This window comes from Anabrus simplex, chromosome 5 (genome assembly GCF_040414725.1).
Source record: "Anabrus simplex isolate iqAnaSimp1 chromosome 5, ASM4041472v1, whole genome shotgun sequence".
NCBI lineage: Eukaryota > Metazoa > Arthropoda > Insecta > Orthoptera > Tettigoniidae > Anabrus > Anabrus simplex.
The window spans coordinates 393,324,491-393,339,775 of NC_090269.1; the positions used below are offsets into that span (position 1 = coordinate 393,324,491).

Below are 15,285 nucleotides of genomic sequence, written 5' to 3' on the forward strand. Positions count from 1 at the left end.
GGAATGCGATGTTTTAGGTTAAGAGTGGCTGTTTATTGCATACTGCGGTGAATTAAGTTTTCTTTAAATTCAGCATAATATTATACATAATTTGGATACATCACCACACAAATCATCCATTTTGACACGTCGCCGCAGAAATAATCCATGTTTGACACCTCACCACGCAAATCATCCATGTTTAACACGTCACTAGAAAAATCATCCATGTTTAACACGTCGCCACCGAAATCGTCCATGTTCTACACGTCGCCACAGAAATCGTCCATGTTCTGCACGTCGCCACAGAAATCGTCCATGTTCTACACGTCGCCACAGAAATCGTCCATGTTCTACACGTCGCCACAGAAAAAGTCCATGTTCTACACGTCGCCACAGAAATCGTCCATGTTCTGCACGTTGCCACAGAAATCGTCCATGTTCTACACGTCGCCACCGAAATCGTCCATGTTCTGCACGTCGCCACAGAAATCGTCCATGTTCTGCACGTCGCCACAGAAATCGTCCATGTTCTACACGTCGCCACAGAAAAAGTCCATGTTCTACACGTCGCCACAGAAATCGTCCATGTTCTGCACGTTGCCACAGAAATCGTCCATGTTCTACACGTCGCCACCGAAATCGTCCATGTTCTGCACGTCGCCACAGAAATCGTCCATGTTCTGCACGCCGCCACAGAAATCGTCCATGTTCTGCACGTCGCCACAGAAATCGTCCATGTTCTACACGTCGCCACCGAAATCGTCCATGTTCTACACGTCGCCACAGAAATCGTCCATGTTCTGCACGTCGCCACAGAAATCGTCCATGTTCTGCACGTCGCCACAGAAATCGTCCATGTTCTACACGTCGCCACAGAAATCGTCCATGTTCTACACGTCGCCACAGAAATCGTCCATGTTCTACACGTCGCCACAGAAATCGTCCATGTTCTACACGTCGCCACAGAAAAAAGTCCATGTTCTACACGTCGCCACAGAAAAAATCCATGTTCTACACGTCGCCACAGAAAAAAGTCCATGTTCTACACGTCGCCACAGAAATCGTCCATGTTCTACACGTCGCCACAGAAATCGTCCATGTTCTACACGTCGCCACAGAAATCGTCCATGTTCTACACGTCGCCACAGAAAAAAGTCCATGTTCTACACGTCGCCACAGAAAAAATTCCATGTTCTACACGTCGCCACAGAAAAAAGTCCATGTTCTACACGTCGCCACAGAAATCGTCCATGTTCTACACGTCGCCACAGAAATCGTCCATGTTCTACACGTCGCCACAAAAATCGTCCATGTTCTACACGTCGCCACAAAAAACAGTCCATGTTCTACACGTCGCCACAGAAAAAAGTCCATGTTCTACACGTCGCCACAGAAAAAAGTCCATGTTCTATACGTCGCCAGTTCTCTTGGCCCGCTGGTCATTCTTCTTCCTTTCTTAATCCGTTTACCCTCGAGGGTTGGATTTTCCCTCGGACTCAGCGAGGGATCCCGCCTCTACCGCTTCATAGGCTGTGTCCTGGAGCGTGAGACATTAGGTTGGGGATACAACTGGAAAGAGGGTCAGTACCTTGCCCAGGCGGTGTCAGTTTTTATGCTGAACAGGGGCCTTGTGAAGGGATAGACGAGGAATAGGGAAGTAAGCGGTCATTGCCTTAAGTTAGTTACCATCCTGGCATTTGCATCGAGGAGAAGTGGGAAACTAGGGAACACCACTATGAGGATGGCTGAGGTGGGAATCGAAACCCCTTCTATTCAGTTGACTTCCCGAGGCTTAGTGGACCCGTTCCAGCCCTCGTACCACTTTTCAAATTTCGTAGCAGAGCCGGGAATTGAACCATGGCCTCCGGACATGGCAGCTAATCACACTAACCACTACACCACAGAGGTGGACTGGTCATTATACTACGATAAAATATTAAGAACCATTAAATCAAATTCAAATCAAATCAATCACTACTGATCTGCATTTAGGGCAGTCGCCCAGGTCGCAGATTCGTCTACTGATGTCATTCCGTGCCATCTCTTTACTGACAGCTGGAAACATACCACTTAGTTGAGCAGCTGGTCTCCTTTCTCCCAAGTCTTCCCAGCCCAAACTTTGCAACATTTTTGTAACGCTACTCTTTTGTCGGAAATCACTACTCAGAACAAATCGAGTTTCTATTCATTGGATTTTTTCCAGTTCTTGAATCAAGTAATCGTGGTGAGGGTCCGATACACCGGAACCATTTTGTAGTTAGTGTCTAAGTTGCGTCGAATTTTTAAGGCTGTGAAATCATAATAAAACCTTATGTGCATCACTTTCGGACGCAAAGCAACGTGATTGTTGATATCGTGATCATAGCTAGGGGACCTCCAGTTTTATGTGGAATCTGAACCACTGGAACGTTACAATTTCACGTGCATTGACAGAGGGTCAAACCGCGGTCTCCGTTTGAGGTGGACGCCAGGTTTCGATTCCCGGCTCTGCCTCGAAATTTGAAAAGTGTTACGAGGGCAGGAACGGGTCCACTAAACCTCGGGAGGTCAACTGAGTAGAAGGGGTTTCGATTCCCACCTCAGCTATCCACGAAGTGGTTTTCCCTAGTTTCCCACTTCTCCTCGAGGCAAATGCCGGGACGGTACCTAACTTAATGCCATGGCCGCTTCCTTCCGTCTTTCTCGTCTATCCCTTCACAAGGCCCCTGTTCAGCACAATAACTGAGGGCACGTGGTCGAGGTACTGGTCCTCTTCCCCAGTTGTATCCCCGACATAATGTCTCACGCTCCAGGACACTGCCCTTGAGGCGGTAGAGGAGGGATCCCTCGCTGAGTCCGAGAAAAATTCCAACCCTCGAGGGTAAATGGATTAAGGGCCAAGAGAACTGGCGACGTGTCAAACATGGATTATATACGTGGTGAGATGTCAGCTATATCAACATTATTTTACAGGCATCAAACACTGACGCTCTTTGTTTTGTTATGTGTGTGTTGCTGTGAAAGTATAAGAGGTGTGTACATGGAGTTATGCGGTAATAAAACAACAAAATTAACGTCATTTATTATTATTATTATTATTATTATTATTATTATCATTATTATTATTATTATCTATATACAAATAAATAAAATTGAAGTGTCTGTTTGTAATGTCAAAATATCAGCATTTTACTAAGAGCATATGAAAGTACATATACGGTATATATAACCACAAACCACTTTTTATTAATTTTGTCTGTTTGTTTGTTTGTTTGTTCCTGCTAATCTCCGAAAAGGTTGGACCGATTTTGACGGTACTTTCACTGGCATATAGCTGATGGTATAAGGAGTAAATTAGGCTACTTTTAAACTTTCAAAACAATTAGAGGGAGCGACGGCGGGATATGTTTGATAGGCGAAATGTCGATATTTTCGTACAGGGACGAGACAAAGCTCATTTTAAGCCCCACGACGTAAAATAACAATACTCGGTAAGCCCTAAGGGCCCAAAACCATGTTCTAAGGCCCTAAAACCAACCGTAATAGAGATATTGGCACAACACTACCTGTGCTCTAGGAGTCCGATAAAGAAACGACCAGCCGTAACCATGGCAATGTCAGCTCAGGGATTCTACAGCAGCAAGATTTGCCACCCAAAATTGGTACACATGTGAATTACTGTCTGGAAAAATTATACTGTAAACGCTTCTCGACCTCTTGGCTAAGATCAAAGTAGGGACTTGCTGGAAGAGGTCATGTGTAGTTGAGCTCCGCGATCTTAACCTATTTTCTCGTGTTCTGTGCAGTTTTAGTGGATATCGGGGAATATCTGTGCATTTATTTGGTGTAGTTGTTGTGTGAACGTGTTATCATAAGAGTCGACAACTTATTTTAATTGATTTGAGGGGATACTTTGGTTCAATTTTATTGCCCTGTGCCTCCATATTTGATGTTGGTACAATTGCTCCATAGATAACTTACCAAGGGTGTATATTGGTTGCTAAGCTTGCCCTAACAACCACCCACTCACTAAATTTTCTTGGTCTCCATAGATACTACTAACTAGATATTGAAACCGTTCAATACGTCGTAATGAGTACGTCATAATGCCCTGCTAATACGATATGCCGTTTTCCACGACATTCTACGATAAATAGTGTCATATTCAGCATGTTTTGCCCAAACCGGGACCCGAGTGACATTATGCTGCCTGGGAGAGCTGCAGTCTATTTGTGCGTAACGAGGTAAAGAGAGCTCGCACCAGCAGGTAAGTTACTTGAGAAACGCTCTCACTTTGCGAGAGAGAGAGAAGAGACTGGGAACGCTGCACGTGAGAACTGATGTACGTCAAAAGAAGGGACTTATTACGGCGTATCAACGCTTGAAATAGTAATTCTCTGCGATTTTCCCTACAAATTAAATGATACCAATATACAGTCTTCAGCTGTTAATAATAATAATAATAATAATAATAATATTAATAAGCGAAGTTCTGAAATACGTGACGGATATTTATGGGTAAGGAGTCACGTGAATCAAGGAATTTGTACTGAATTATGGTATGAAGATATGTATTACATAATTAATATATTACTAATGACCCACTTTATGCGGGAGCATTTGATGACAAACAGATGTTTGGGTCTTGACCGTGAGACAGAAATTAATAAATCCCCATGGCATGGCGTCCCAAGCTGAAAATTATCTAATGATGCTTGAGCGATTGTGAACAAACCTTCGATACTATCAGAATGAAATTTGGTCAGTAGAAAGAAGAATATCTGAGCTTTCTCTTGATACCTCAATCAACGCTAACAAGTAGGTATTAGCGGACCGATGTTTGGACATGAGACGTGGTCTACCACATCCCCTAGTGCCGAGCCAGCTCATCTACAGTATATAAAAATGTGCAGCTTGAAGTAAAACACTCGTCTTTCTAAATTCTACAGTCTATATTCAGCGTAAGTCTATTCTACAGCTTGTGCGGGTACGCAGTGATTTATGTATACAGTGTAATCAACATCTTGTGCGGTTCGCATGTACTTTGTTACCCAGTGATCGGTCAAATACGGTAATAATTATTGACCTGTGTAATTTCTTGTCTGAGTGTTACGGATCTATGAATTTATTCACTCATTGCGAAGTTTTAATGTCATGAGTGAAACAACATACGTACATGAAGCGAGTGCTATTCGCTTACATTGAACCGTGTGGTATTCGGCGATATTTATTATGTACGGATTAATATGTACATAACTTAATTAATTCGTGAGTCAGACAAAGAAAAGGAATTGTTCTAGGAATGCTGATAACGTCACGATAGCGTATCTGGAAAGTGGAGATTTGCTAGACAAAATAGCGGCTTATGTGTATGATAGGATGGAACGGGCAGTGTCGGCAAATTACCATAAAACTCAGTGAGTGGTACGTCTTACCAATAGTAAATGCTGTGAATCAGTCAAAGGTAGCATCAATAATACGCAAGGTGTGAGACTAGTCAGAAGCGTTCTTGTATACAGAGTCAGTGTTCTAGTGAGCGTGTGATTCTTCAATACTTAACTGATCATTATTATATGTGATATGCAAATGATAGGGAATAGGTAACGGGCTACAGGAACAACATCGTTACCAGGCTAGTACACGTGAGTCTATGAGTGATACTAGTCGCCGCATGTTATAGTATGTTGCATAAAATTACTATAACAGTAATAGAATAATTTCCTCATTTGCATATATGAAAGAGCGAGATCGTCAGAGCCAGGAGGAGTCTCGAGCTGTTTGCCTTGTGTCAACCACTAGTGCGCCACAGAACTGCTAGATTGTTCGAGGCCAGTTGAAGATCCAGACAGCATGAAAGGGACCCAGGAGCAGACGAACCCAGGATTGTCCACTACTGAAGCCGCCGTGATATACCTGCCTGATGACAACTTATCACAAAGCTGAAGCGATAAGTATGTTTCCAAATTTTTAGGCATGAAAGCTGTATCAACCCCATAACTGTAAATAGATAACTTTATGCATGTAAATAAATTAGCGTACAGGTAACTGTATCAAGCTGTTTCAAAGGGATTGGAGTTTCCTTAGTTTATCATATTTTTCATGTGTCTTCAATGCTTTTGTAAGCATTCATTTTATTTTTTAATTTAAGTTCGTGTGGCTATTTCAAGCCTAGTGGAGCTCTTGTAAGGCAGACCCTCCGATGAGGGTGGGCGGCTTCTGCAATGTGTAAGTAACTGCGCGTTAATGTAGTGGAGGATAGTGTTATGTGTGGTGTGTGAGTTGCAGGGATGTTCGGGACAGCACAAACACCCAGCCCCCGGGCCACTGGAATTAACCAATGAAGGTTAAAATCCCGGACCTGGCCGGGAATCGAACCCGGGACCCTATGAACCGAAGACCAGTATCCGGAGAATTCAGCCAACGAGTCGGACATTCATTTTGTTAAGACCCGGGGAATTTAATGCATGATGTATTTATAAGATCCTAGAGTTGATTAAGTGTGAAGTATCGTAATGAAAAAGGGTTAGTGTTCTTTAGATTGCTTAGATTGATTTACAAATTTCTATGCGTCGTCAGAAAGTTCTATGTTTTTATACTTCACACGTAATATAGATGAACCCCCAATCTATAGGATGTGCAGACGTGACAGCGGGGTGCGAACCATGATTGATTTAGTACGTGAGTGTTAGAGTTAATTTATATTCCAGAAGGATAGAGTCTTCTATATAAATATGTATGTGTTCAAGATATCGGGGTGAGAGCGGGGGCCCATCCCGTAGGTCAATGTCGGGAAGGCTGAACTGTGGATAGACATGTGAGTCTCCACATGATTATACGTTAATGCGAAGTAATATGTCGCACCAGGTATAATGATGTTAAGGCTAATAGAATCCAGAGAATGATATTGAGGCTGATAGTAGCCAGATAGTAGTCATAGATTACCATCGTCGTTGTAGAATCAATATTTCATGAGATGAAAGAATTCCTCCAATTTTCTTTATTTATTGCATTAAAATCGATATAGAGAATTTCAGGAAAATATACCCCGGATGTCTGAAGAGCATGGCTTCGATCCCATGCGGCAATGATGACTATGGTCACTGTCAGTGATCCTGGGTGGATCATACTTTCCATACGCCTTACTGTACATAAAATGTTGTATTACTTGTGTTTCTTTTTCAGAAGATTGATATTGTTCATGTCGTATATTGTGTGCTTATTTGGTTCGTTGAATGTATTGTCCTACAGGAAACAACGTTGTTTAAAATCTGTTTGGTCAGATAATGTTTAAGAATATCCTGGTGAAACAAGCGTTATACGACAGTCTGATCATTCACAAATGTATTCAGATAGGGTTTACCGTAATAGGCTAAAGCTGTGATATGACTTTGACGTGTCTTGGAAGTGTGCTTAATATAGCTTTACTAAACGCCTCAACCACCATGACATTAACCATCATGAACCATGAAATTGTGAAACTATGAAACCATGATAACGGGTTTGTGAATAGTTGCATTTATTCTATGAGATGTGCCTTTATATTATGGGTATTTACTTAATTGATCAGTGTGTAATAATATAGTGAGGGTCAACGATCATTTGTCAGTTAGTAAGGGGACGCTTCTCCGATATCGTTGAGAGTATGAAGTGCAAAGGTGCAAATCGGATAGACACTGAAAGACTTTTAAGTCTCTACTCATGAATCAAATATATATTTATTTTATGTAAACATTATGGCACATCTCCTCGTATACTATTGAGTATGTGTTTTCTCAGTTCATTAAAGATTGAGTTTTTAAAGTAGAGGACACCATTTTTCTCATTTGGTAGTGAAAGTCGTATTCCTCTCATATTTAGATTTCTCTACCTTCTAGACAATTAATTTATTGCCCATTTTATGCGAACAGGCCATCAACCCGTATGCTCTTGAGTTTAGCCGTGAAAGATGTGAAAGTAGGAAGGATGGACTTCGAAGCCGGGGTTTGATTTCCGAATGTCTCATCATATACATATTCCATTCAGTCATTGTATTTGAGAACGCAGATAATTAATTATGCCCTGGGGCCCTGTTCAGGTGCAATATATAACTCCACTCTTCCATGAAGGCGTTTCTAAGGCAACAAATCTTGGCCTACTGCTGGTAGCCATCCTGGTGGTCGGCGAAAATATAATAATGAACTAAATAAGCAGTGTCCAGTACCATGCGTTCCCCTTCGCCACATCGAAAGGCGCCTCCCACCGCTTCCCCCTCCACCGAATTAATTTCACAGAGATTGGCTGTCGCGCGGGCTCAGTACGCACGAGCGGGCTATTGTGGATGGTTCAGCCTTAACGCGCACTGTGTTTATGTTCGTCCGTATTGAGTAGGTAAGTTATTAGTCATGCCTAAAAGAAAACAAAATCTCCCTAAAAACACGAGGTACGCCAAAAGTCAAATATTGCAACGTGATAATGAATCTCAGCAGGATAGAGAAAGTCGTCTTAAAAAATTGTCGATTGAGGCAATCCATGACTTGTTCTCAGAGGAACGAACGATTACAGTTAGATGGGACCCGTAATTCATTGTTAAGGGGTAAATAATCTCAGAAGTCTACTGAACTCCGTATAGAAAACTATCGTATTAGACACGCTGTCTCGCGAAGCCTAGGATCAGACGATTCTAGAGAGCAGCGATTAGAAGATGACCGTATTCGACACTCTGTGTTGCGATCTCTAGAATCGGATGATTCTAGACAGCAAAGATTAGGAGATGACCGTATTTGACACTCTGTGTTGCAATGTCTAGAAACATATGATTCTAGAGAGCAACGTTTGGAAAGTGATCGTCGTCAATACCAAAATCAATGTGAATTTGAAAATGAAGAACAACATGAGATCCGTGTTATTGAAAAATTTGATGTATATCATAAGTCACTAGGACAGAGAATCGAGCGCTTAGCACAGCTCCGTAAAAGTGTGGGTACCACTCATCAGTCAGAAGCAAATTTTGAACGAGAAAGGCGTCCGGTTATTGCCCGAAAAACGACAAGTGCTATGTGGGATATTGAAAGTGAAGAGAACCGGCGACTACGACTGAATAATGACCAAATAAGAAGAACTAATATACGTAATATGGCATGACAAGAAAATGAGGAGAGAGGGTTCAGTTAAGATGCCCAAATAAATTATTCTTCAGCATCAGAGATAGTCTCTATGAATGTTTGTTGCATTTACTGTAAAGCGTTAATATTGAAAACATGAGTCAAAAAGACTTTTTGTCATTCTGGGAAAGTGCACTTGGACTCTATTCAGCAGCCACCTGAGCCACTTAAGTTTTTGTTATGTGGCAAACATGATCAAACTTAACATTTCATCAATAATATTAGACGTTATAATTCGGCTTTTCAAATGACTTCTTTCGGGGCAAAACAAGTTAATGAAGGGAGTTATATGCCCACGTTTAAAATACAGGAGCGGGTGTATCATTTAATTGTTTCCCTTCTTCCAGCAGATAATTCGAGAGAATAATTTTTACAAATATATTTCATTAGCGATTATGTACTACAAACGGACGCAAGGTTACAATGTTTTCCACATCTAAACACTTCGTTAGTAGAAAGCTTGCAACGTATGCTTATTGAAATAAACAGTTATATTCGTCATTTCAAAACTGCTCTTCAATCCTTCACACCAAAACGCAAATGTCTATAAAATAGTTATAATGGCTGATCGGTGACCTTCAGCACAGCACAGAGGTCGCCATAACGAAACGACAACAAACGAACTACCTGTGTTATTGGTAATTCATGTTGTGATAAACGGGACATAGTACCTCGCAGATATGACAGTAGATTGCAGAAAATCGCCGTAACTCACAGATCTTATGATGTCCTGCGGTATTCTCTAATGTTTGTTTATGAGGAAGACGGATATAACTTTTCGGTCTGTCAAGTCGACCCAAACACAGGCCAAATAAATGTTCAAAAAACCGCTTCCGCAATACAATACTATTGTTACCGATTAATGATTAGTGATAATGAGTACAATCATTTGCATTATTACAAACATTTATTTAATCAATACTTAGTTGACATATACGGTAAAATTGAAACAGAGAGACTCATTTTTATACGAACTAATCAAGGAAAGCTTCGAGTTGACTATTATATTCACCTTCATGACTCTATCAATCATAATGAGAATGTAGATCGCTTGGGCCAGTTAGTTATTCTACCATTATCGTTTACGGGAAGACCTAGATATATGCACCAACACACACAGGATACGTGTTGTTATGTTAACAATTATGGACGTCCCGATATTTTAATAACATTCACGACCAACCCTAAATGGGATAAAATTGCAAACGAACATTTTACTGGGCAGTTGGCTTCTGATCGGCATGATGAAGCAAAAGTTCTTTAGAAAACTGAAAAAAATGATGGATCTCCTGGTGAAAGAAAACATTTACGGTTCCTTTCTCTGTTTTATGTATAGTGTAGAATGGAAGAAACGTGTTTTGCCCCGTGCTCACCTTCTGATATGCTTAGAAAAAAAAATTAAACCACAGTAAACTGATGATATTATTCGAGCAGAATTGCCAGACCGAGAAGATGATCCAGAAACACTTGATGTTTTAAAAACCCGCATGGTACACGGCCCATTTGGCCCTTACAGTCCTCAGTCTCCGTGTATGAATAACGGTATTTGAAGTAAAATATTTCTTAAACGTTTCAGTACAGAAACTGTTAAAGGTAAGGATGGTTATCCATTTAACAGACGTCGTTCACCTCAAAACTGTGGTATACGAACGACAGTTCGATCACGAACTAACTCTAATAATATCGATAATCGATGGATTGTTCCATTTGCCCCGGTACTGTCGCGCACTTTAAGAGCGCATATCAACGTAGAACTTTGTAGCAGTGTACAATAAATAAAATATATTTGTAAGTATGTCCAGTTCAGACTTAAATGTAGCAAAGGCTTTTCAGTCTGTCAAACACATAGCAAATACAATGTAAATTAAAACACTAAAAGCATATCTGTAAAACACACACTAACATACAAAGAATGACATGTTTCGTTCTACAAGAACATCCTCAGATTCTATCAAATCACTTAAAATAAGCTTATATATGTACAGTATTGTTTACGTAGCGTAAACTTGTCAATGATAGAGAGATGAGTGATAACATGAAACAGTAATGACAAAAAATAAAATATATACAATTATAATATAGTGAAAAACTTACGTATTTATCTAGACTGCCGATGTTAAGTCTGTTGTCACCAAACACTATTTCAGGACTGTGGTAATGGAAAGTTTGTGGTGAGCCACGCTGTGCGTGGGGAGGGGAGGGCAGGACAGGGAGGGGCCTAGTAGATCGATGTGGATCTCTCCTATTGGATGATAAAAACGGGTAGACTATAGAGTGGTGAGGGGGGGGGGGAGATGTGCAGGGCGGAGCGGCTGGAGCGCTGTGGAACTTTCCATCAACATTGGAGGGGGGGAGAGATGTTATTGACCTATTTCATGTTAATTGTACCTGTATGTAATATGGATGAATGTAATTATTATAATTTTTATTATTTATAGTAGGTGAATGAAGTACGGAACGGTATTATTATTATTATTATTATTATTATTATTATTATTATTATTATTATGAAAAAAGCAATTCACCTTCCGTCAACATTGGAGAGGGGAGAGAGGTTCTTGACCTTTTCCATGCGAATGTACCTTTATGTAATATGGATGAATGCAAATTAAAAATTTTTAGTTGAATAAAGTAAGGGACGTTATTATTATTATTATTATTATTACTATTAATATTTACGATAGAAGCAATTTAAGGAGTAGGTGTTGTCAGATATTATGCGAGTAGAGCAAATAGGGGGGAAATTATTTAAATGTGTATTATTATTATTATTATTATTATTATTTACGATAGAAGCAAATTAAGGAGTAGGTGTTGTTAGATATTATGTGAGTAGAGCGAATAGGGGGGAATTATTTAAATGTGTATGCACATTCAGGTTATTGGCATTAGTATTTTTTGCGACGTAAATTTCTATTGCCTCTTTTATATTCAAAGATTTACTTTTATTTTCGAAGTGTAAAATTTTTAGATCAGTGTTGATGTCTGTGAAATGGTGTGAACAGTCGTAGATGTGCTCCCCGAAGGCTGAATGCCGATTATATCTGATCGCGTTTTTGTGTTCTTTGTATCTTGTATGGAAATTACGTTTTGTTTGACCTATGTATGTGGCGTTGCAGTTAGGTTCTTGGCATTTGAGTTCATACACTCCTGACTTTGAGGTGCGCCAAGTTACAATGTAAGCAAACAACTGAACATCATTCTAAAAGAGAAAATTTCACTTAAAGGAGACAGATCAATTAAAAACAGCCTAGAACTAATTAAAGAATTAAATAAACTTAAAATAACAGAGAGCACACGTATGATATCCTTTGACATCACTAACATGTACACCAACATACCAATAGATGAATCCATTAAAATTATCGAAAACCTTCTTAAGGAAAACACCTCTCTACAAGAAACCAAAGAAATTATTAACCTTCTTAGAACAACACTACACCAAAATTGCTTTGCATTTAACGACAAAATCTATTGCCAAACAGAAGGGTTAGCCATGGGCTCACCGTTATCAGGTATAATAGCAAACATTTTTCTCAATAACTTCGAAAACATGTTCTTAATGGGCCAGCTTTCAAAAGGAATCTTACATTGGAGCAGATTTGTGGATGACGTCATATGCATATATGATAATGACGTCACTAATGCAGACCAGTTATTAAACACTCTAAATTCTTTACACAAATCCATCAGCTTCACAATGGAACCAGAAAATAACAAGAAAATAAACTATTTGGACATCACAATCAACAGGAATAATGACAACCTATCTTACAAGGTATACAGAAAGCCCACTCAGACGTCACACACTATTGACAACAACTCGAACCACCCATACACACACAAAATAGCAGGACTGAATACAATGATACATAGAGCTATTTCCATACCAATGAGCACAACAGATTTCAATGAAGAAATGCAAATAATTAAACAAATCGCGAAAGAAAACAACCATCCTCCAGGCACAGTGGATAAACTTTTAAATAAACATAAGGAAAGTCGCCGGGAAAGCACCACACACGACAAAGAAAACTACGTGGTTCTCAACTATGTTAACAATAACACATACAAAGTAGCTAACATTTTTAAGAAACAAGGTTTAAAAGTAGCTTTTCGAACGAATAACACACTACAGAGACACTTCAGCAGGTGCAACTTAAACAAAAAGGACCCTTTCTCAAAGTCAGGAGTGTATGAACTCAAATGCCAAGAACCTAACTGCAACGCCACATACATAGGTCAAACAAAACGTAATTTCCATACAAGATACAAAGAACACAAAAACGCGATCAGATATAATCGGCATTCAGCCTTCGGGGAGCACATCTACGACTGTTCACACCATTTCACAGACATCAACACTGATCTAAAAATTTTACACTTCGAAAATAAAAGTAAATCTTTGAATATAAAAGAGGCAATAGAAATTTACGTCGCAAAAAATACTAATGCCAATAACCTGAATGAGCATACACATTTAAATAATTCCCCCCTATTCGCTCTACTCACATAATATCTAACAACACCTACTCCTTAATTTGCTTCTATCGTAAATAATAATAATAATAATAATAATAATACACATTTAAATAATTTCCCCCCTATTTGCTCTACTCGCATAATATCTGACAACACCTACTCCTTAAATTGCTTCTATCGTAAATATTAATAGTAATAATAATAATAATAATAATAACGTCCCTTACTTTATTCAACTAAAAATTTTTAATTTGCATTCATCCATATTACATAAAGGTACATTCGCATGGAAAAGGTCAAGAACCTCTCTCCCCTCTCCAATGTTGACGGAAGGTGAATTGCTTTTTTCATAATAATAATAATAATAATAATAATAATAATAATAATAATAATAATACCGTTCCGTACTTCATTCACCTACTATAAATAATAAAAATTATAATAATTACATTCATCCATATTACATACAGGTACAATTAACATGAAATAGGTCAATAACATCTCTCCCCCCCTCCAATGTTGATGGAAAGTTCCACAGCGCTCCAGCCGCTCCGCCCTGCACATCTCCCCCCCCCCCCTCACCACTCTATAGTCTACCCGTTTTTATCATCCAATAGGAGAGATCCACATCGATCTACTAGGCCCCTCCCTGTCCTGCCCTCCCCTCCCCACGCACAGCGTGGCTCACCACAAACTTTCCATTACCACAGTCCTGAAATAGTGTTTGGTGACAACAGACTTAACATCGGCAGTCTAGATAAATACGTAAGTTTTTCACTATATTATAATTGTATATATTTTATTTTTTGTCATTACTGTTTCAGTGTTTTAATTTACATTGTATTTGCTATGTGTTTGACAGACTGAAAAGCCTTTGCTACATTTAACTAAGTCAACACTGGAAAACATGGCTTCATTTTTAACAAATTATTCGGCCAGTCAGGCAAATTACGAAGCCAAAAAGCTCAAATCACTTAAAATTAAAATCATGAACATTGACAAGTCAATCACATTTAATAAGAAATGTCTAGAATTAGAGCTCGTTCCTAAGTACATACCCATAAAAGCTAAACCCACAACAACTTCTGCTAAAATATCAACATCTCAATCACAGTTACTATGGATCAGAAACGAAATCAAATTCGCGTACATAAAGAAACAGCAAATCAATAAACAAATTCTACGCATCCATTTAAACCTAAGCAACTTCTGGCACCGCACACAATGGACATCCTATTCCAACTTTTTACACGATTACATTAAAAAGGAAGCAGTCCGGAAACAGAAGGTTATTGACAATAAAATACGTAACCTAATGATTAAACAGAAAAGTCCAGATAACGCTAAGCACAACAAACTCGCGAATTTTCACCCTAGATTAATTAACAGATCAGACACTACCTTTTCAAAGAATGAAATAGATCTGCTAGAGAAAGGTCTCAAATTCAACTGCCAGGAACGTCATAACGAAAACAACATAAAACAGCTCATCACTGACGTAGAAATTGCCTGCGACAAAATACCCTCTCCACAAAGAGAAATAATAAAAAACGTAGCCACCAACGAAGCCCTAAAAATAATCGCACATGAAAATTCCACTAAGCAACCGAATTACGCCACTCAATACTCGGCAATGAAAACAGTTAAGAACAAAATTAAAAACGACAACCTTATCATCACGAAAGCGGATAAAGGTAACACA

General features: G+C 39.3%; 1 protein-coding gene across 1 annotated transcript in view; it reads right to left on the reverse strand.

Annotated features, from left to right (window-relative positions):
* LOC136874564 (pickpocket protein 28) overlaps window positions 1-15,285 on the reverse strand; it is a 343,119-nt gene that overhangs the window by 20,563 nt on the left and 307,271 nt on the right. The window lies entirely within an intron of this gene.